Source organism: Lemur catta, chromosome 8 (genome assembly GCF_020740605.2).
Source record: "Lemur catta isolate mLemCat1 chromosome 8, mLemCat1.pri, whole genome shotgun sequence".
In the NCBI taxonomy this organism is placed as follows: Eukaryota; Metazoa; Chordata; class Mammalia; order Primates; family Lemuridae; genus Lemur; species Lemur catta.
This window is the reverse complement of record NC_059135.1, coordinates 59512243-59534950: the sequence shown is the minus strand read 5'-3', so window position 1 is coordinate 59534950 and position 22708 is coordinate 59512243. Positions and strand designations below refer to the sequence as shown.

At 35.0% G+C, this 22708-nt stretch overlaps 1 protein-coding gene across 2 annotated transcripts in view; it reads left to right on the top strand.

Moving 5' to 3' along the window:
* The first annotated feature begins 409 nt into the window (after positions 1-409).
* The window catches only part of SCN2A (sodium voltage-gated channel alpha subunit 2), a 124867-nt gene continuing 102568 nt past the window's right edge, over positions 410-22708 (top strand). For both annotated transcript variants that reach the window (XM_045559372.1, XM_045559373.1), the window contains exon 1: positions 410-639. The gene's annotated coding sequence lies outside the window, so the exon portion shown is untranslated. The remainder of the gene's footprint in view (positions 640-22708) is intronic.

The following is a 22708-nucleotide window of genomic DNA, read 5'->3' as shown; positions in this document are numbered from 1 at the left end:
ACTTATACTTTTCCACAAAGAGGTGTCTATTAACAACAAGCTTGACATCTAAAATTATTTTGTGGGAGAAACATATTGCTTTTTCAGACTGGACAAAAAATTAAATAAATTGTAAGATAAGAAAAATTTAAACATAATGTAAATACATTTAAGCCCCCAAAGTAGAATTAAAGTTTTTAAAATCCACTATAATGTTTCTTAAATGTTTAACTTACATTTAATTAAGGTAGTTGATTTGAAATACAGTGGAATGATGTGCTGTACACCATTTAATCATACTTGCTAAGTGCTGCATTGCCAAAGGAACTTGAATTAAAATGGTTCCACTTTTGGCCAGGAGATGGAGCTGTCATGTAAGATGCTGCCTTGAATTTATTTATTTATTTTTTCAATTTAGCATGCTGTTTTCTAACAGACATTGGGTACCATCGAGTGAGTGTCAGAACAGAAAGCTAAGGCAGAAGCAGAGAGGATGCTGCGGTCATCCTTTCTTGTTTTTGTTTTTCTTTAACGAGGACAGAACATATGTGAGATTTTACTTTCTCCTCTAGTAAATGTTCCGAAGGATTGTGTTGGAGACTATTAGATTCAACACATACATGGATTCTGTGCTATGATTTACAGTTCTCTTTATTTCAGGTAAGCCAGCATGATTCTGTCTTTGATCTATCAATGAATTGTTATCTATGTTAATAGTGACATTTAAGACAAGATGTGTGCTTTGTAAGCTTGTATTCAGATCTAAAAGATTCAAAAGCTCTAATTTTAGCTGTTGTGCATTTAAAAATCTTCCTAGGCCAAAATGAGCTCTGACTATGACATATTGTATTTTAAAATTTCTTTGGCTTTCTAGTCATTATGTCTGTCTATGGCTGTATTTGTTTACCTTTTGAAGGTAAAGCTTTCCAAGTGAAGGATGGTTCTTGCTCTCTCAAGGGAAATACTGTTCCTCAATGCAGTGAACAAATTGTAGAGATGTAATGAAGCAGATTAACATGGCAGTGGCTCTGCCAAAGCCCAGGGCTGAACCTTCTGATAGCAGCCTCAGAGGCATGCCTACATCCTAAGGCCAAAGGCCTTTTGAACAATTCCCGCTGGCTATGATGATATAAATTGTTTGTGCTTTTGTTTATACCTTTTAGAAATACATAAGTCATTTCTCACACATGCATCAGATGTATGTAATGTGCTTAATATACTTGGAATGATAGTATAGACCCTCCCCCACCCCAGTATGAATGTGAGGAGTAAACCAAAAACAAATTGCTGTGAAAATGGACTTTTCTTAGATTTTAGTGAATTTGTGGTGGTAGGACTATGGCCATTTAAAATAGTTGACATTATAGAAGGTGCTCACATTTTCAATTATTTTAGGTCATGTGACATTAGCTGTGCTAAAGAGTGGAATGACTCAGTAGGTGGAAATTGCACGCAACAGCCTAGCTCCTTTCTGCAGCTTCTCATGGTTTCCCCTAAATCCTCTTTTTATTATTAACAGAATAATAGGAATAAAGAAATATAGAAGTCCTATGTATAAAAGACACTGATGGTCATTTAGATAAATTTTTTAAATATTTGGAAATTATTTTTGTAAGATCATTTTTACATGCCTCACTCTCTCAGCTCGTGGAAAGAGCTCCGTGTGTGTGTGTGTGTGTGTGTGTGTGTGTGTGTGTGTGTGATGATGGTGGAGGTGGCAGGCGGGGGGGCGGGGGCGTGCATCAGGATATTTCTATCTCAGTCATCGTTTTCCTATACAGAGGGAGTTGTGCTGTGTCAGAGGTTGTGAAGACTGTGAGGAATGATTTTATTAAATCATTTGGACAAATTGAGGAAAAAATCTGTTCTTTTAATATGATGAATCAATAGTTTTCAGTTCTAATGTTCTATATACATGAGGATTTTTAGAATCACAGGGCTTTTTTTTTTTAGCATTTATCTATTTTATCATTTAAAGAAAAGCAACTGTGGTTGAAAGATTAAATGGCTTTCCCAGAGTCACATACTAAATTAGAATCAGGCAAGGCTAGAACACTGATTGACAGTTTTCAGTGTCTTCCATAGCAGTAACACAACTTAACTCTAGTGTGAACATATCCAGATGGTATATGCCAGATGTGTTGATATTAGCTATATGTGTGTTTGGGGGGATAAATGCTATAAAATAAAGTTTCTTTCAGTGATGGGTTGCTCACTGGCATATTATATGCAGTGCTCAATTTTCACAGGGTTTCTGTCAAAGCACCCAAAAAACTCCATTAACAACTATGGAGACTCTCTCTTTCTTAGAACGTTTTGTTCACTGTTAGATGAGGTATACTCTTCTATCCTATGCCCAGAAATGACATGGATGGCCAGATACTAGCTTACAACTCTACTCCTCCTACCTAATAGAACAAACTTCACATATAAATTAATCTGTTGACAATTGTAAGGGTGTCCTCTCATGTCCTGGTCTTCCCTCCTTTTTTTCACTTACTAGGCACAGGCTATACCCTACTTCTTCAATATTTTGGGAAAAGAATGGGATTAAAATGTGTCGCTTTTAAATATGATAGTTATGGAGTACCACATATCTGCCAAGAAATGTCCATGGTAGAGATTGCGAAATAAATAGTCACAGACCTTACCTCACTTACCTCATAGAGTTTAACATAGAAATCTACATATACAGATTCTACCATAGCTCAAAACATGAACACCAAAATGAGGAATGAAGAAAGGTGAAAAGTGAATGTGACAGGAATACAATCACCTGTCTTGTGCCAGGCACTGTGTTACATTCTAGGATTCAGAATAAAACAATTGTGACAATTTCTGTCCATGAGAAGCTGAGAACCCAAAGAAAAAGATTTTAGAAAGATATGATAGTTGAATTAGATCTTTAAGAGGATTTGGATAAAAATAAATAAAAACAGAAAGATGCTTATTCCAGGAACATGGGTGAAGCAAGCAAACATACGGAAATGAGGAACTATAGGGCATCCTGTAGGAGAACTGTAGAGAATGGAAATAATTGAATGTGATTGAAACTTTTGTTGTTGTTGTTGTTGTTGTTGCATTTCCCCTAGGGCAGCAAAAGTAAAGGTAATGAATTTGGCATTTGATGTTGATGTTATGCATTTGATACACTGATACATACTCACACATTGAGATATTGTGTAAGAAGCCGAAGTTTTTCTGTCTGTATATCAGATAAGAAGTTAAGGCCAAATATATGGGTCTGCATGAAGTTGTGGGCAAGAATTAGGTCACACATAAATGAACAGCAATGGGGAATAAGAGCGGAGTGAAGATGACTGAGAGCATAATTTTAACATTAGGGGAGTAAAAGGAATCTAGACAGGATTCATTAAAGGATTAATTGTGGAAAGTAATGGGGGAAATTGGAGGAATAACAATGTCGTAGGAGGCAAATTGAATACCGAAACAGGGATCAGCAACAATGTAAAACCCATAAAAGGGCTGATTAATAAGAGAATTGGGTATTGTTGATGGACTTTATTATTATTAGATCATGAATGAATTTTAAGAAAAGAGGTTTAGTAGATTGGCAGAGGCAGGGACACTGACTGAGGAGTAAATGAGAAATCTGAGGAATATATTTAAGTTCTAAGACGTTTACTGGGGAAAGATAAGAGAGATAATATTTTATAGCTTGATTTTAGTTAGGATTAGAGAAACCTAAGCCCCTTTGTAGAGTAAGGATATGAAGTCAGTAGAGAGAAACTGAGGAAAGAAGAAATAAAAAATCATGATCCCAGAAGAGAAAGGAGAAGGAAGGTTCAAGAATATTATTTCTTTGAGACAGGAAGAAAGGGTGGGTGATAATATAGAGCCAAGTTGGTGAAACTCACTTTGGGTAGCTTGTTCTTGGAAATTAAATCCTTGCCTGTAAGATAAATCATCTCTTCTATTTAAATCAGTTGGTTCCTCAGAAAAGGCTATTTGTGGCATATGGACTTTCTGGAGGAAATAATTAATCCTCAATAGCAAAACACTTTCTTGCAGAACACATTTTAGTGACATTAATCCTTGAATTTTGGAGACTAATAACACTGTTGCATGTTAAACTTACGGTATATACTTCAGTTAGCTATTTCTTATTCAGAATAACCTGTTTAAAAACAGGTTCCATTTAACACTTGCATTAGATTAGACCAACACATATCTATTATGCATATCTAGTTTGATTACTAAGGGCTGGTTTGCCAGCATCTAAATTAATTATTCAAGCTCCTTCCTTCTTTAACTCCCTCAGTTTCCTGAGTACTCTCACCAGGATTTGTGTAAAGAGAAAAGAAAGTTGATGTAATCACAAATTTCCTTCCCACAAGGAAACTGGCCTTCTTTATGAAGCTTCCCACCACAAATTCTTTTTTTCCCCCTCTCTTTCTGTTGGCAGTCTCAGAATCCTCTTCCGTCTTTCCTAGAGCCACTGTCCTCTAGGCACTGTCTTGGACTCACTTGTCATGAGTGGCAGTGAGAAGCCTTGAAGAAGGGGTAGACACTGATGAATTTTATACACATTTTGATGATCATGCTGGATACCCTCAGCAATAGAGTATTCCCTATTGAAATATTGTTTCTATGTATAAAAAGATAACCTACATCAAGAAAATGATATGAAATCCTATTAAAAATGAAAAGTAAAATCTGTTTGCTGATCTCCTTATAATATTCATGTTAGTGTCATCTCCCTTTTATCAAATTTGGGTTTAATGAAATTGGAAGTGAGTCGAAGCAGAGATGGAGATTGACATTGCAAGTCAAAAGTGTAAATTTTATCTGGTAATATTTGATTAAAATTTTCAATCAAGACCTTTATTTGGAAGAAGATATAATTACTGACTACACTGATAATAAAGAAAAATTTCAATCATGTGATATATTTTTGTTTATTTGTGAAAATTTGTAGAGAAATGGTTTAAGAATCCAGAGTTATTTAAATATACCTTATCTATGAGAATGTGTAAAAATATTTTTGCAGTTAAAATAATCACAATTTTTTAGTTAAAGTTTTTAAACTTTTTTTTTTTCACATAAAATGATCTTAGGAAGCAATCACCCTCAAGAAGTGCTTTGAATTGTCTAAATTATTATTATAGTTTTAAATTATTAAGTCTTGGTATTTAGGATCAGTTGGGATTATAATGTTCTTTCAACGTGAGCATGTCTTGGTGATATTAATAAATAAACATGCAATTATAAGATTGTGTAATTATGCCCTGCTACATCTTGTGTTGGGTGATATGTGTGGGAGAGTGATGAAGGAATAACAAAATTCCTCGTAAGCATGTATGAAGGGTAGAGGATTAGTTGGAATATCATAATAAAAGAGAGGGAGTTTGTGATAAGATTAGGATAGGAGAAGACTGACACTATCTCCTTTCTCTGAATAACTGATCTCAAAAAGTGAAATATCTAGGGCATGAAGCAAAGCCCATCAGGGGCAATGGTGATGGTATCCCTTTTCAGCCCACCATTACCAGCTAGGATGTTTTCCTCTTTTTCTGTGTCTCCCCTGGATTGAGCAATTGAGGGAGCCCAACAATTGTCAGGTAGCTAGGATCTGCCAAAGTAGTGCCAAATAGTGCTTGCTATTTCTTGCATCAATAGTCCTGGAAATCAGGAGCCTAGTTATATAGACAGAATGATCATAAAATGTATCACCTAAACCAGGATGTCGTTTGTTAATTTCTTCAGAATGACGGATGTAAATTAGCACTGTCTTGGGTAAACTGGGATGTGCAGTTGCCCCATTTCAAAGGACAAAAAGAGAGGAAAGTCAGAAGAGGACTCTGCCATGTTTTGCATTTAATCAATCTACCCAAATATATTGTTGATTATTTTGGTGCCTGGGTGTCAGAAAGTTAAAATGTAAAATGGCCCATCAATTAAATGAAGAGCATTCAGATAGGCTGCTTCAATTGTTGGTCTTGATAAATCCACCAACTGAAATCTCTAATGACTCTTATTGAACCCTTAGTTATATCACCGGGAATGATATAACTCTAAGAATTTTCAGCCTGACTTCCCAGGAAAGTCAATTGTGTGGAGAAAAAAAAAACTGTCAGTAAATTATATGCTGTTATTACCAACCTAGACTCATAGCATCATAAATCTATTCAAATATAAAAGCAAAAACAGGATAAAATACAGATTCAAATTAATTCCATATTTAGATATGCATCTTCTAAGGAGTTTGGAGCTATTTCCACATTCAGATATTCATCTTCTAAGGAGTTTACATGAATGTGTAAATCTTTGAAGATAGGAAATCAACTCCAAGAACACTGGCACTTTCTCCACCATGACACCTATCCCAAATCTTGGTAATTTTGGTATGCGTGTAGATGGGCTTTCAACAGACTATCATCTAAGTTTCTTAAATTCCCCTCTTCCAACAGTCATGTTCTTTACTCTTCCTCAGACACTCACTCCCATGGTTTTATCTTAGACTTCTTCATGGCCAGTCACCGTGATCTGCCCATAATCTCTACGCATTGGCGCTACCTTTCTTGTTCATTTCATCTAGAAGCCCAACTTAAACACTTCTTTAACCCAACCAGGGTTGTAAATCATTGATCTTATCACACTTTTATTGTCTTTCACTTAATGTCCTCTTTCCTTTCATTAAATAAACTCCATGGTCATTGATAGTAATCACTCCTTATATATACATACACATTTAACAAACCTCCCCTATCTTAATGTTTTGGTTTGGTTCGGTTTTTGGTAACTGCATGGATAAATTCTCATTCTGGTTATACCCAACTCCCCCATTACTCCATGCCTCTACCCATGCAGCTGTACACAAGCACAGTGGGTCTTTCGTGATGTCTGTCAGTCGTGCCCTAGACCATTCATTCTTCCAGCTTCCTGGACTTAGATTTCACACCCTCTCTTCTCTGTGCAAACCACCAATACCTCCTACCTGATCTTCACTCTGGGTTGACAACTTTGCTTCAATTTGGAAACAATCAGAAAAGATTTCTGCCTGCAGACTTCCATCACTACATGTACCTCCTCACCAAACAAGTTCTGCACCCACATAACCTGACCTCCCACCTGTTACCTTAAATCAACTATCCCTGCCTCTATCTAAAATAATCCCTGCATATGTGCACTACATTCTTACCTACACAAGGGCGACACTGTATGAACTTTTTCTCTTTCACTTCCACATCAATAATTTTACCTCTTAACTATATCAACATATAAGCATTTTATTATTGCTCCTATATTTAAATTATTTTTTACTTCCTTCATCAACCACATCTTCATTTCTTTTCTACTCTTTGCAAAAATGCGTATCAAAAGTAGTTGCTATATTCTCTGTCCCTATTTCTCTTCTTCTGTCCTCTTTTAAATTTACTTTAGTCAGGTTTTTACTCCCATCATTTTACCAAATCAGCTCTTGATAAGGGTCCAATGACCCTTGTATTGTCAAATCTGGTGGTCCATCCTCAGTTTTCATCTTACTTGACCACCCAGCAGTATCAGACACAGTGTATCACTGTCTGTCTCTTGGTACACTGCCTTCCCTTGGGTTCTAGAACAGCACACAATGTTGACTCTTCTCTTCCCTCATTGTTCACTCCTTCACAGTCACTCTACTCTTTTCTTTATCTAGATCTACTTTCTTGTGCTTCCATTGAGCTGCATGGAATTTATATGCATTTAAATTCCATATAAATAATAACGATGTCAAAATCATCCAAATATTTAGCTCTGGTTTTCTGCTGAACTAGATGTATGTGTTTAACTGCTCATTTGGTTTGAGTATCTAGTAGGTATCTCATAGTTAACATCTCTAAACTAACTTTCTGATCTTCCCTCTCCCCAGCCAACCTGTTCCAACCTCAGCCTTCCCCATCTTATTTGTTAGGGAGGTAACTCCAGTCTTCTCATCCTCAGGCTAAAACCCTGGTGTCACCTTTGATGATTCTCTTTCTCTCATATCCCACATCCAATCCCCCAGAAATTCCTGTTGATTTCAATTTCAGAATATATCCAGAGTCTATGTCCTGCCACCTTCATGCTGCCACCCTGGTCAAGCCACTCACCGTCAAGTCTCTCCTGGATTTCTGTTTTCATTTCCTAACTAGACTTCATTCTTCTACTCCTTCTCAAAATCTATTTTCAACAGAGCAGACAGAAGTAAGATCATGCCACATTGCTGCTGAAAATCCTGTAAGCAATGCCCAATTTTCTCAGAGCAAAAGCCGCCCTATAATTTCCAGTAAGATACTATCTAACTTGGTCTCCGTCCATTACATACAGTGTTTCTCTGAACTCATCTCCAATTTTTTCCTCTTATGCACTTTAACTATTTCTTGAATATTCCAGAAACACTTCAATCTTTTGGGCTGTTTCCTCTGCCTGGAAGGTTTTGCCTCAGGTATTTGCATGACTAACCCCTTCAGCTGCTTAAAATCTGTGCTCAAATGTGATTTCTAAATAATGCCTTCTCTGACTATCCTATTTAAAATCTTAGCCCCTTTCCTCTAAACTCATTGTTCTGATCTCCCATTTTCTGCTATACTTTCTTTTCTTTGTTATTCTTTGCTTTGTTCTTCTTTTGTTTCCTTTCTTTTTCCCCTTCCCTTCTTAGAATTCTTACCCATGTGCAGCATACTGTATGCTTTCTATTTCCCCTGTCAGTAATGTAAACTCCAAGTGGGCAGAGATTATTATCTGTTTGATATATTGATGTTTCACAAGTGCTCTGAATGGTTCCTGGTATAAACAAGGGATTTAAAATTTGTGTGGTGAATAAATGAATGAATCTTAGACATTTATTCTTTTAAGCATACCATGCTTTCTTTCCTTTTACTGGACTGATTCACATTTATAAATGCACAGTACAGTCAGACTGATTTTTCAATCAGTATTTATGCCAATAAGAATGCAATGTATGTTAATATTATAAAAACAAGCTTTACAGGAAGGCAAATGTGTCATTAATACTGACTGATAATCTGCTCCTGGTTTACATAATATTTAATATGTTTCCCATGTGACTTTGCTTTCTCATTATTCTTTACTTTCTTGTCCATGTAAGCTCCCCAAAGTCAGGAACTTGCTTCCCAAACACTACACCCATTGTGTGGCAAATAAGTTTTAAAAACACTTTGGTTTAGTCATAGGATGAACATACACTTAAAATTTGACATTGTTCCAGCATGTGCTGTATGTCCTGAACTTTCTCTGTGTGGATTGCTTTAGTTCTTACAACTACCCTGTGGAAAGAGGTATCAGTCTCCTTTTTACAGATGTAGTAAAGCTGGTGTTTCCTCCAGGCCTCTATTCTTTCTCAATCATTGCAGTATCGTCACTGTCTCATCTCTAGTGACCATATCAGAAAGTCAATTCTACTCCCTTGTTTAGAGATGAATAGAAGTAATGCCTACAATGCCAGATTTCTTGGAAATGTTTTGTTTTTGTTTTCAGTTGGAAGTGAACCTTTAGCTTTGAGAATAAGAGGCAATGAGTATTGTCTTTTTGTTCAATTCTATGGGGAAAATTGACCTCATCTTTTTGTGCTTTCAATCCTTTAACTGTAATAAAAGTATTCACTACCTTAGTTTATATAAATCCACTAGGATTTAATCAAAATTATCCACTTGACCCTCCTAAAGAGTCTTCAAGCATGTCTTGTTCTAAATCTCAGCTTAGATATTTGCCCTTATTTAACACCTAAGGTCTATATTGCTTTATTTATAGAAAGTTTTATCTAATATAATTATGCCAACCTGCTATTTATATCAATACTGAAAAAATGTCCACTGAATGTATTTCCTCCCTTCATAGACTCAAGGTTCAGTAAAAATTTTTTTATAATCTGCAGTGCTTCAGAAAATATATAATATGAACTTGTGTCCTAATTAAGTCTAACTCAAATGTCACTTCCTTTATAATGTTCCTTCTGTTTTCATATGCAATGTATACTTCCATTGCACCCTGTACCTATTTCTATGCTTGTTTTATGTAGACTAGCCAGATACATGTGCACCTGAGTTGTCTCTCATATATAACTGTGCTGTGTCAGAACGGATACTGTGTTGTATAGTTCTACCAAGGTACCCAGTACATGTATAAACTGTCTTCCATAGGAGGTAATCAATATATCTGCTGAGCTCTACTCATTTAAAACTTCAATAAAGGTACTGTTTGAAATTTCTTACTTTTAACTATGTCCTACTTCAAATGACGTATTAAAACAGCTCTCAATAGTTTCCCTTAATACAACTGCCTTTAATACCTTTTAAATTTAGTGTTTGTTTGAGTTGACTATCCAGTGATTTTTAAAATGGTATGGATGTAGTATATATAAAATTTTCAGAGAAAACTTACCAGTTATAATTTGGGAAGAAGTTCTCCTTCCCTCTCTCTTTCTCTCTCTCTCTCTCTCTCTCTCTCACACACACACACACAATCTCTATTTCCAAGTCTTGTTCATAAGAAATTGTTTTAGTCTATAATTTTTATAACCAATAACAGAATTAACCAACAATAGTCACACACACACATGCACACACACACACTCTCTCTCTCTCACATATGTATACATAGCCTACCTCTCCTCCATCATGATTATCTCCAAAAGTGCACTTTATAAAATGTAATGATCTAGCTTCTATAGGAGGGAGTGAAATATAGATTGCAGTACTCTTCTAATATCATAATGGCAAGGAATGTGTGTTTTGCAGGGATTTCAAACCTTTAATTGCAGAATTGTTTGAGACAACGCCTTACTCAGCCAGTAAGTTTGCTCCCAGGTGCTTCATCATTTTCTCCTGAGACTCTGGTTTCTCAGATTCCTGACCTTGGTTGACTCAACCAAAAAATTCTGTTCATTATTAAAGATAATAAAGAACAATAAATGGAACAAAATATGATTTAATAAGTCACTATAAGACATTTTACAACTTAAAACATTCTAAAGCATGGGAATGGTTTTTCACTATATTTCAGTATATAGTATCTTAGTTTTAGTGACAATGTTTCCAGCAAATGGAGGGAAATGATGTTTCAGGACCTAGTGTTCCTTACAGCAAGTAACAAACAGGAAAATGTAAGCAAAACCAAACCAAAACAAAACAAACAAAAAATGTATTGGCTGGGTAAAGGGTGGCCTATATACAAGGATAAGTATCTGGAATTTTCTGACATATGGGTGGTAAGAACCAATAGAACATTAGCTATTCAGAGGTGGGGGTGGGATGAGGGTGGCAGAAAGCAAACAAAAGAAACTTAACAATAGCAATAATAAAAGAAAAAAGTCAAAGGGGCATATTTTTACATTTAGACTTTCAAAGAGAGCGTGACATCACTTTGTCTTAGGAATTTCATGCAAAGTGCTGCGTATGTTGACATGCTGGGTCTCTTCCAGCCAGGTAAAGATTCCTATTACCCATAGGGCACAAAATTCTCTCTGCAATGAATGGGATCCCTCCCTACCACAATGCCATGGTTGAATGCAAATGCCACAGCTCCTCCCACGTGTAGCCCCTTTTCCCTCTGGATTCCAGTAATTATTTTCTCCTTGTGCTGTGCTTCCTGCTGCTGATAGCCCTGGGGTGCTCCCTGCTTTGTTAGTTTCCCTTAATCTTGACACACCTTTGTGAATAGTCCTTTTTTGTTTGTTTTACTCTCTTCAATTAAATTCTCCTTTTTGGGTGTGTCATCTGTTTTCTGCCTAGGCTTTGAGTGATACAATAGCTAACATTTATTGAATATTTACTACAATACAGGCACAATTGAAACAATTCACATGAATCTGACTATTCGATCTCAGTGATTCTGTGAGTTATGTACTATTGTGACAACATTTAAAACATGAGGACACTGAAGAACATAACTTGATGATCACATAACTAAAAGCTGTCTAAGACAAAATAAAATCCATGGAGTCTGACTCTACGGCTGAGCTTAGACGTGGTGGTAAATTAATTAATACGCTTTTAAAGATAATCTCATCTTTTTGATGTCTCTATAAATCCCATCAACAAAATCTAAGTACAGGAAAAAAAAAAAAAGAAGTAGAAGCAAGTCAGAAAAATTTAGCTCACAGGTAATAAAAGTAGACACAGAGATCTAAATTTGGAAATAGCCTGTACATCAATTGTGCATATCTAAATGTTTCAAGATATTAAGTATCTTAACTTTAGGAAAAATGGAAAGGAGAGGGGCAGCATTTTGTTCAACATATACAGAAAAGTTCTTATTAATATAAATGTATAATACATTTAACTAAAAAAGTCTATCTGCTATCATTCTTTTTGATGATCATACATATATATGAATTAAATTGAAGATAAAAAAATTACTTAAATCTCTAATGACTTAATAAAGTAAAATCAGTAAATGCATTTTACTTATCAGTTATCTCCCTGAAAATGCATCATGCAATTAAAACAAAAAGATAAAAATGTTCTTTATTAGGAAATTCTTGCTGATTTTTACATAGGAGTGTGACAAATATGACATCAGCATTTATTGTTATTCCATCTACAGAAATTGGAAAAGAAGACGATTTCACTGGTTTATTAAATCCCTCAGTGTCTTCTACCTTCCCTTTCTAATGTTCGAAATTCTATTCCTGCCTACATATCTGGTAGTCAATAATCTTTCTTCCATTTAGTTTATGAAATTCTTCATGACATGAAATTCTTCATGACATGACATAGACTTTGACAGTGCTGTTTTTGATCTGCATGATACTCAGCAGATTGATTTGTGATAATATCACTGACAGGCCACGTACAGTCTACTAGTGGTCAGCAAACTGTGGTCTTTTACAACATCTTTTGTTTAAGATGGTTGGGAAATAAAGGTTTCATGACATGTTAAATTTGAAGTTTAGTGTCCATAAATAAAATTTTAATGGAACATAGCTATACTCATTTTTGTACAAATTTTCCATGGCTATTTTCATCCTATAAGGTGAGAGTTGTGTAGTTGCAACAGAGACCATATGGCCCACAAAGCCTAAAACATTCACTAAATGGCCCCAGTAGCAACCAAGTTGTGGCTTCCAGCCTACATAGTCACTACATTACAATTGCGGTGTTGGTGTTTGACAGTATTTCCACTTCTGGATGAATGATCTTATATAGTGAGAATAGTTTAGGATTGGTGGTAATTATTCTTTGAATGTTTGGTAGAATTCATTAGTGAAGGCATCAGGTCATGAGCTTTTCTTTGATGAGAGACTTTTTATTGCTGCTTCTGTCTTATTACTTGTTATTGGTTTATTCAGGTTTTGGATTTCTTCCTGGTTTAATCTTGGTAGATTGTATGTATCTAGGAATTTATCCATTTTTTTCTAGGCTTTCTAATTTATTGGCAGATAGTTGCTCATAGTAGTCTCTAATGATCCTTTGGATTTCTGCAGTATCAGTTGTAATGTCTCCTTTTTCATCTCTGATTTTATTTATCTGAGTCTTCTCTCTTTTTCTTAGTCTGGCTAAAAGTGTGTTAATTTTTTTATCTTTTCAAAAAACCAACTTTTCATTTCATTGATATTTTGTATTTTTTTTGTTTCAATTTCACTTATTTCTGCTCAGAAATTAATTGTTTCTTTTCTTCTCCTAATTTTGGGTTTGGTTTGCCTTTGTTTTTCTAGTTCTTTGACATGTATCATTAGGTTGCTTACTTGAAGCTTTTCTACTTTTTTGAGGTAGGTACTTATTGCTATAAACTTTCCTCTTATTACTGCTTTTGCTGTATTCCACAGGTTTTGATATGTTTTTATTTTTATTTGTTTCGAGAAATTTTTAAATTTCTTTCTTAATCTCTTCATTGACCCACTGGTCATTCAGGAGCATATTGTTTAATTTTCATGTGTTTGTATATTTTCCAGTGTTCCTCTTGTTACTGATTCTAGATTTACTTAATTGTGGTCAGAGAAAATACCTGGTATGAATTCATTTTTTTTTAAATTTGTTAAGACTTGTTTTTTGGCCTAACATGTGGTCTTTCCTTGAGAATGGTCCATGAGCTGAGGAGAAGAACATGTATTCTGCAGCTATTGGATGAAATGTTCTGTAATATCTATCAGGTCCATTTGGCCCAGAGTGCAGATTAAGTCCAATGTTTCTTCATTGATTTTCTGTCTGGATGATCTGTCCAATGCTGAAAGTAGTGTGTTGAGGTCCCCAACAATTGTTGTATTGAGGTTTGTATTTTTCTATAGCTTTGTCAATATTTACTTTATATATCTGGGCGTTCCAGTGTCAGGAGCATATATATTTAGAATTCTTACGTCTTCTTGCTGAATTGACCCCTTTATCATTATATAGTGACCTTCTTTGTCCCTTTTTACAGTTTTTGTCTTGAAATCTATTTTATCTAATAGAAGAATAGCTATTCGTGCTCTTTCTTGGTTTCCATTTGCATGGAATAGCTTTTTCCATCCCTTTAATTTTATTCTATGTGTGTCTTCATAGGTGAAGTGTGTTTCTTGCAAACAATATATAGTTAGCTCTAGTTTTTATTTTTATCCATTCACCCAATCTTTGTCTTTTCTTTAGAGGTTAGTCCATTCATATTCAATGTTATTATTGATAGGTAAGTACTTCCTAATGTTATGTTATTATTTGATTTCTGGTTGTTTTATGGTCATCTCTTACTTTCTTATTTCCTTACTGTCTTCCTTTGTTAAAAGTATATTTTTTCAGGATGTAATATTCTAGGGTTAAGGGTTTTTTCCTTCAGTGCTTTGAATATGTCATGCCATGCTCTCCTAACCTGTAGGTTCCCACTGAGATATCTGTTGCCAGATGTATCAGAGCTCCTTTGTGTGTCTTTTTTTCTTGCTTCCCTTAGAAACTTTTTTAATCCATGACCTTTGGGAGCTTGATTATTAAATGCCTTGAGGTAGTATTGTTTGGATTAAGTCTGCTTCGTGTTCTATGACTTTCTTGTACCTGAATGTTGATATCTTTTCTAGGCTTGGAATGTTCTCTGTTATTATTTCTTTGAATAAATTTTCTACCCCAATCTCTTTCTCTACCTCCTCTTTAAGGCCAATAACTCTAGATTTGCCATTTTGAGGCTATTTTCTAGATCCTGTAGCTGTGCTTCATTCTTTTTTATTCTTTTGTCTTTTATCTCTTCTGACTTTTTGTTTTCAAATAGCCCATCTTCAAACTCATCAATTATTTCTTCTGCTTGTCAATTCTGCTGTTGAGAGACTCTGATGCATTTTTCAGTTTGTCAGTTGAATTCTTCAACTCCAGAATTTCTGCTAGCTTTTTTTTTTATTATTATTTCGATTTCTTTGTTAAATTTCTCTGCTAGGCTTCTGAATTTTTTCTCTGTGTTATCTTGCAGTTTATTGAGCTTCTTCGGGACAACTATTTTGAATTCTCTGTCTGAAAGTTCACGTATCCCCATCACTCTAGGATTGGTCACTGGTACCTTACGCATTTTTTTTGGTGAGGTCATGTGTTCTTGGATGTTTTTGATGCTTGTGGATATTTGTTGATGTCAGGCATTGAAGAGTTAGGTATTTATATAATCTTCACAGTCTGGGCTTGTTTGAACCCATCTTTCTTGGGAAAGCTTTCCATATACTCAAAGGGAATTGAGTTTTATGGTCTAAGTCTTTGGTCACTGAAGCCATATCAGCACTGGGGGTGCTCTAAGCCCAATAATGCTGTGACTTGCAGACTCCTGATGGTACCGCCTTGGTGGAATTGGGTAAGATACAGGAGAGTTCCCTGGATTATCAGGCAAAGTCTCTCACTCTCTGTCCTGGGCTTCTGGAGTTGGGAGACGAGTGACATAGGCACTCCTTTGGGTCCACCAGCACCAGGTCATACCTGAAGCCAGCCTATTCTCACCCAAAGCTCATGGTGACTTTGCCTGGCTACCTCTGATGTTTATTCAAACCCATGGGCTCTTTAGTCAGCAGGTGGTGAATCCTGCCAGGATTGGGTCATTCCCTTCAGGGCAGCATGTGTCCTCTGGCCCAGGGTGGATCCAGAAATGCCTTCTAGGGACTAAGGCCTGGACTCAGGGGCTTCAATAGTCTGGTTGGTACTTTATTTTACTGTGGTTGAGCTGCTACCCAGTTGCAAAACAAAGTCTTCTGAACTTTTATCTTTCCTTTACACAAGTGAAAGAAGACTCCCTGAGCTACACTGCCTGCAGTTGGAGGGTGGATGACACAGGCACAGGCTTGGCCACCACAGCTGGTGTCTCACTGGGTCACCTGCACCCCAATCTACTGACTCTGAGCCAGCACAGCCACAAGAATTGCCCAAGGACTGCACTGTTTCTGGCTCAACTGCCTTAGGAATTGAGTCTAGTTCCCAGGTGGTGAGGGTAGCAGAATTCAGGTTTCAAAGTGGAGGATTTTTCTCTGGTTGGGCTGGTCTAAATGCTCTCTGGTCTATTGCACCAGCATAATTCTGCCCTGTGCAGTGGTCCCCTGTGCTCCAGCAGTCTTAGGTGTCAATGCAAAGTCCCACAATCACTTCACTCTCCTTCCCCAGGGCACACAAATTCTCTCTTCACCAAGGGTACTCTCACAACACTGCTGGGGGCCTGTGAGGTGTGGTGTACACAGTATGAGACTGCCTTTTCTGCACTCTTCACTGCCTCTTTCCTTGTTATAATGTTAAAACCAGGTACTATGATTGCTCACCTGATTTTTGGCTCTTCTGAAGGTGCTTGCTTACTTGGATAGTTGCTGAATTTGGTGTTTGTGCAGAGAGCCGATCACTGGAGGTTTCTATAAAAGCTGTCTTGCCCCATCCCCTGCCAGTTCATATTCCTTTTTGACCCATTGCTGTATTGTACTTAATTAATATGTTTTTAAATATTTTATCATTTCTACAGTATTATTTTGTACCTTATTTTTGGTGCATTATTTTATTAAGTAGCTGGTAGGTTTTATTTTATTCTATTTAAGATTTTTATGCCTGTATTCATTAATGACATTGGTTGTAGATTCCATTTTTAAGGGTGTTCTTTTGGTAAAGTTTTACTATCAAATTTATATTTGCTTCTGAAAAAATTTTTTTGAATAATTTTTCTACATTTCTGTGCTTTGAGCCAGCTTGCAAGATGTGGAAATAAACTGTTTCTAGATTTTTTTCCTAGAAGATATCAGTAACTCTTATAAAATATCTTATTGTTATTTTAAAGTAGTTTTATATATTTTTTTTCAATTCATTTCCTTATAATTTGCCTGGTCATGTTCTCTACTTCTTGCATCATTTTGACAATTTTGTTTTCATAGACATGTCCATTTCATAGAGAATTTCAAAGATTTTAATGTAGTTAAGAATTTCATTTTGTTTGTGTACATGATTTCTCAAAAACTAACGAATAAGAATTTACGTTTTCTACACCTGTGTTGAATTTCTAACAGTTTTGCATAGTAATACACTACTATTAACTTTATGAATTTATGACTAATATATATTTATTGGAAAATTTATCTTTATAAATATAAAATTACCTTACTTATCCATTAAAGTTATTTTTGCCTGAAAATATATTTTGTCTCTAATAACATTGCAAAACTTACTTTTTTTTTTTTTTTTTGAGACAGAGTCTCACTTTGTTGCCTGGGCTAAAGTGAGTGCCATGGTGTCAGCCTAGCTCACAGCAACCTCAGACTTCTGGGCTTAAGCGATCCTACTGTCTCAGCCTCCCGAGTAGCTGGGACTACAGGCATGTGCCACCATGCCCGGCTAATTTTTTTCTATATATATTTTTGGTTGTCCAGATAATTTTTATTTCTATTTTTAGTAGACACGGGGTCTCACTCAGGCTGGTCTCGAACTCCTGACCTCGAGCGATCCACCTGCCTTGGCCTCCCAGAGGGCTAGGATTACAGGCGTGAACCACCGCGCCTGGCCGCAAAACTTACATTTTTGTTTGTAGTTGCCTGATATATTTTTCCCCATTTTTTATTTTTAATTTTGGCAATTTGTTCCCTGCTTCTTTTAAATAAACAGCATCTGTTCAACTTTCTCTTTGTGATCTAATTTGGTACTTTTTGTTAGTTAATATGAATCAACTAATTCACAATTTATTGTCCTAAATGTTAGGTATATTTGGCTTTTCTTCTGATAATTTATATTGTTCTTATCATTTTTCATGATTTTTCTATTTGGGTATGGCAACTGCAGTTTTTTCCTTCTTTATTTTTTCTTCTTCTATTTTATCTAGTTATTTATAATGCATATTGCCTCTTTCATTCCATTATTTTAAAGGAAATTGCCAACATCATAAATGAAACAATACCTATTAACTACGCTGACATAAGATAAAAACATTATTTTTTTCTTCCTTGTCCAACTATTTCCCAGTTTTAAAAATATATACATTATTGAGTATTCATACTAATTTTTTGAAATGTTCTTCATAAGTATATTATTTTATAACTTTTTTGACAACAATGATTTAAATTTGGCTCTATGGTTTAACTCCAAGTCCTGAAAGTTCTTTTATATTACAATTTCTACATTCTTTCTATCATTTTCTGTAGAGCTGAAGTATATCTCAGAATCACCTCTTCAGGCAGGACATATTGATGATATATTTGCTCAGCCGTTGCTGTGTGAAAATATTTCTGTAATGTTCTCATATAGGAATAACAGTTGATACACAAATATTTCTCTCTAAAATATCTTGTTCTTTTATTCTCAGACATCTAATATGGGGAAGATCAGATACAGCAAGGTTTTTGCTTATGTGTTTCCCCTCTTTGGAAGCAAATCACTTTTCCCACCAGAAACTTGAGGGATTTTTTCTTTTAATCCTTTAACCTTCCCTAGCTCAATTGGAAATGTAAATATTTGGGGTTATTTTCACTAATGTATGTGTTATTCAGTGATCCTGTTTGATTTACAGACTCTTTTGATTTAAAGATTTTATTCTTTCTTGAAATTAGAAATTGTTGCAACTATTATGTTTGCTTCAGTTTCTCCTTCTCAATTTACTGTTTTTAATGATAGCACCTTCTGGGCTTTTGTACCATATATCTTTTTACAATCTTAATAATCATTTTCGTCTCATTATTTTTTTTTTTTACTCTGAGATCTGGGGAAACTTCTCAAGTTTGTCTTCTATTCAACAGATTTAATTTCTGCATTTTCAAATCTGCTGGTTACTGTTTGTATTGTACTTATGAAGTTAGCTATTTTTAAAAGTGCCCATGCAGTTTCCAATTGGATTCCCTTGCTGTCAGCTTCTCTTCATAATTAAAGTGTCCTCTTTAATCTTTATCAGAATATATTCCAATATTAAAATGTCCACTCTGGTTGTTGTCTTAATTGTTTCGTAGAGAGGTATCTTCCATGATTATTAAGAACATGCTCCTTATTTTGAACAATGGTATCTTTTCACTTGTGTGGTGATTTCGTTCCTGCTTACTCATCCTTAGAGAAGATACTCTATGCTGTGTAACATTGGGATCCAGTGACTGTTTTACCCTAAAGTAAATGCTTTCAAATCCTGAATGTATTCATAAATAAGGAGACATAACAGACATATGCACTGACTTTAATAAGCATATATTTTTATGTATTTAATAGAAAATAATTTCTATATTTATTATCTCTTAGTTCAAATAACTTCTCTTTCATTTTTTGAAACTCATAGCTTTTTCCTTCTTTCTTTTTTCTTTAGAGATAAAAACTTGTAACCAGTGAAAAGAACACTGGACTCAGAGTCAGACAAATGGATCTGACACTAACTACCTACAGAGTTGTTTCTCCGTATCTGTGGGGGATTCGTTCCAGGGCCCCCATGGATAGCAAAATCTACTGATTCTCAAGTCCCTGATATAAAATAGTGTAATATTTTCATATAACCTATGCACGTATCTCTAGATTAGTTATAATACCTAATACAAAGTAAATGCTATGTAAATAGTTGTTATACTGTATTGTTTAGAGAATAATGACAAGAAAAAATCTGTACATGTTTGGCATAGATGCAATTTTTTTTCAAATATGTTTGATCTGTGCTTGTTTGAATACACAGACACAAAGCCCATGGACACAGAGGGCCAACTGTATTCTTAAATTCTTTAATCCCCAATTTTATCTCCTATAAAATGAAAGAAATGGGACTATATTCTCTCTGAAGTGCCTTCCAGCTATATATTTCTTCCAGTTCACATTAATAGAACCATTGGTAGGCTAATCTGCACTTTTATTAAAGAACTACAGATTAAATCAACAAAGAGGGGCAAAGTTGTTTTGTCATTTAGAAGACAAGAGGTTGCTCAATACCCTGGTTCTGAATTACAAGTGAAACAGATAAGTTACATACTAGGTTATTCTTGTGCTGTTAAATGGTTTAACCTTGGCTTTGCTCTATTAACTTTCTCTGTCCTATTTGTTTTCTGTCATTTGAGGAAATGAAATATGGTGAACCACCTCAAATGGGTTACACCAATGAGTTAAGATCGATTGGGGGAATCCCTCATTTGGACCTTTGTTGCTGCAAATTATCTCCAACACAGAATATTACTATGGTTCTGTTACCTCCTCTCATACTTGCCTGAGCTTCTCATTGTTTTAGTCACTCTGCATCACTGTGTATGATGTGCTTTAGATGTTTGAAAAAGAGAAAAGGGATATTTCAGACATACTAAAATGTTGACTTGTAATAAATAGCATTGTTTACTCTGGCTCTGGGTATTGCTTAATATGTACAATGAAAATTACTTTTGAGTGTTTTGGCTATCTCTCAGTTGAAATGATCTCTATTTTTTAAAAACTGATAAATACTGAAAAATGCCTCAAGTGAAAAAAAAGTTACGATACAAACCAGTGTTTTACCCAGATATGTATCCTGCCTGGGAAAAGTAAAATAATCCATGTTATACTAAGGTCCAGATATTTTGCTTCTGTGTATGAGTATTTCTTGCTCATCTCTAATAATAGGTAGAGCTTTTTAATGTACTCTTCCACTTTATTCCTTAATTCAAAAAATGTGTTGAATTTTTAAATATTGGTGGCTTTTTTCCCCCATTATTAAGCTCTTCAGTGAAGCTATAATTTGAATTTCCTTTAAACAAAAATTCCATTCATTTTTATATTGCTTAACTGTTTGAAATAACAGAATATTCTTTCTTCATGCTATTTTCATGTTCAGCCAGATTAACAAAATTTAAATAAAGGAAAAGTTATTTTTAACTTTTTAAATTACATTTCTTTATACCATAATATTTTCTCTTTTATATTTCATTTAATTGATAAAGAATCTAATTTTCAACTTTCTTTTTGGAAAGATTATCATTTTACTCTTTTTTATAGAATAAAGTCTATGATGGTCTAACGAAATATTCACCTACTCTTAAAAAGCATACATATCTTTGTATTACCAAAGGCTGTTTATTAGTCATTCAAACTTCACCCCAATTTGTCTGTTGTGAAATAATCAGAAGTATTCATTCTTCACCACTACCACCACCACCACCCTTTCATCATTTTATTTCAGGCTGACTTGGGATTCTTCCTGCAAAAGAGTCCTCACTAGTATCCTTGATTATAGTCTTCTTATTGCTCCACTATCTTAGGGCAGAGTAATTTTTCTTAAATACAACTTTCATTCTGTTTTCTTCCATGAATTTGAGATGCCTTCACATGGAATTCGGCTTCAAAGATGATGAATAGTGAGGGTTGGGAAAGCTAGAAAAGTTTTCTGTTTCCTGTGTATCAAGTTCCTCACACAAGAACCTTGGAATCATTTCAGCTTCTGCAACCGCTTCTGCATCAATATGCAGTCAAATTTCAACTTTTTGAAGGACTTTCAGAAATGTTCAGATTGTCTTCACCTTATCCACATTGTTTCTGCCTGGATTTAGAAATTCATTGTCTCTTGCCTAGGCTCTTGCTTTTATCTTAGCTCTTGTCCTAAAGGTCTTCACACTCCAGACCTCCTCTATACTATCAGAATAATAGATAAAAAATAAATATTGTGTTGCTCTTTTGAATAATGTTCCTCAAGGATTCCCTGTGCCTTTGGTATAAAAGCAATATTGTTTAACTTGCACATGAAGACAATTCACCTTAAAGATCTTACATTCCAGCATGAGATTCTACTAGATATAAAGCATGGGGAAGAGGCAGCAGTGTCCAAAATCTGACCTGGTAATAGTAGACCTAAAATAAAATTCTGAATCAGAAGTAAGACAAGGATGCCCATGCTTGCCATTTTTATTCCAGTTAGTACTGGAAGCCCTAACCAGAGCCAGTGGTTAAAAGAAAGAAATGAAAAACATTCAAATCAGAAAAGAATAAGTCAAATTGTCTCTATTTGCAGATGACATGATCTTATATATAGAAAACCTTAAAGGCTCTACCAAAAAACTGTTAGCACTAATAAACAGATTCAGTAAAGTCATAGGATACAAAATCAACATATAAAAATCAGTAGTGTTTCTAAACACTAAGAACAAACTATTTGAAAAATAAATCAAAGAAAAATACCATTTTTAATAACACTAAAAAATACTTTCCAATAAACTTAACCAAAAGGGTGAAAGATCTGTGCACCAAAAACTACAAAACACTGTTGAAAGAAATTTAGGAAGACACATAAATAGAAAGATATCCTGTGATCATGAATAGGAAGAATTAATATTCTTAAAATTTCCAGACTACTCAAAGTCATATACAGATTCAATGCAATTCCTATCAAAATTCTAATGACATAACAGATAAAAATC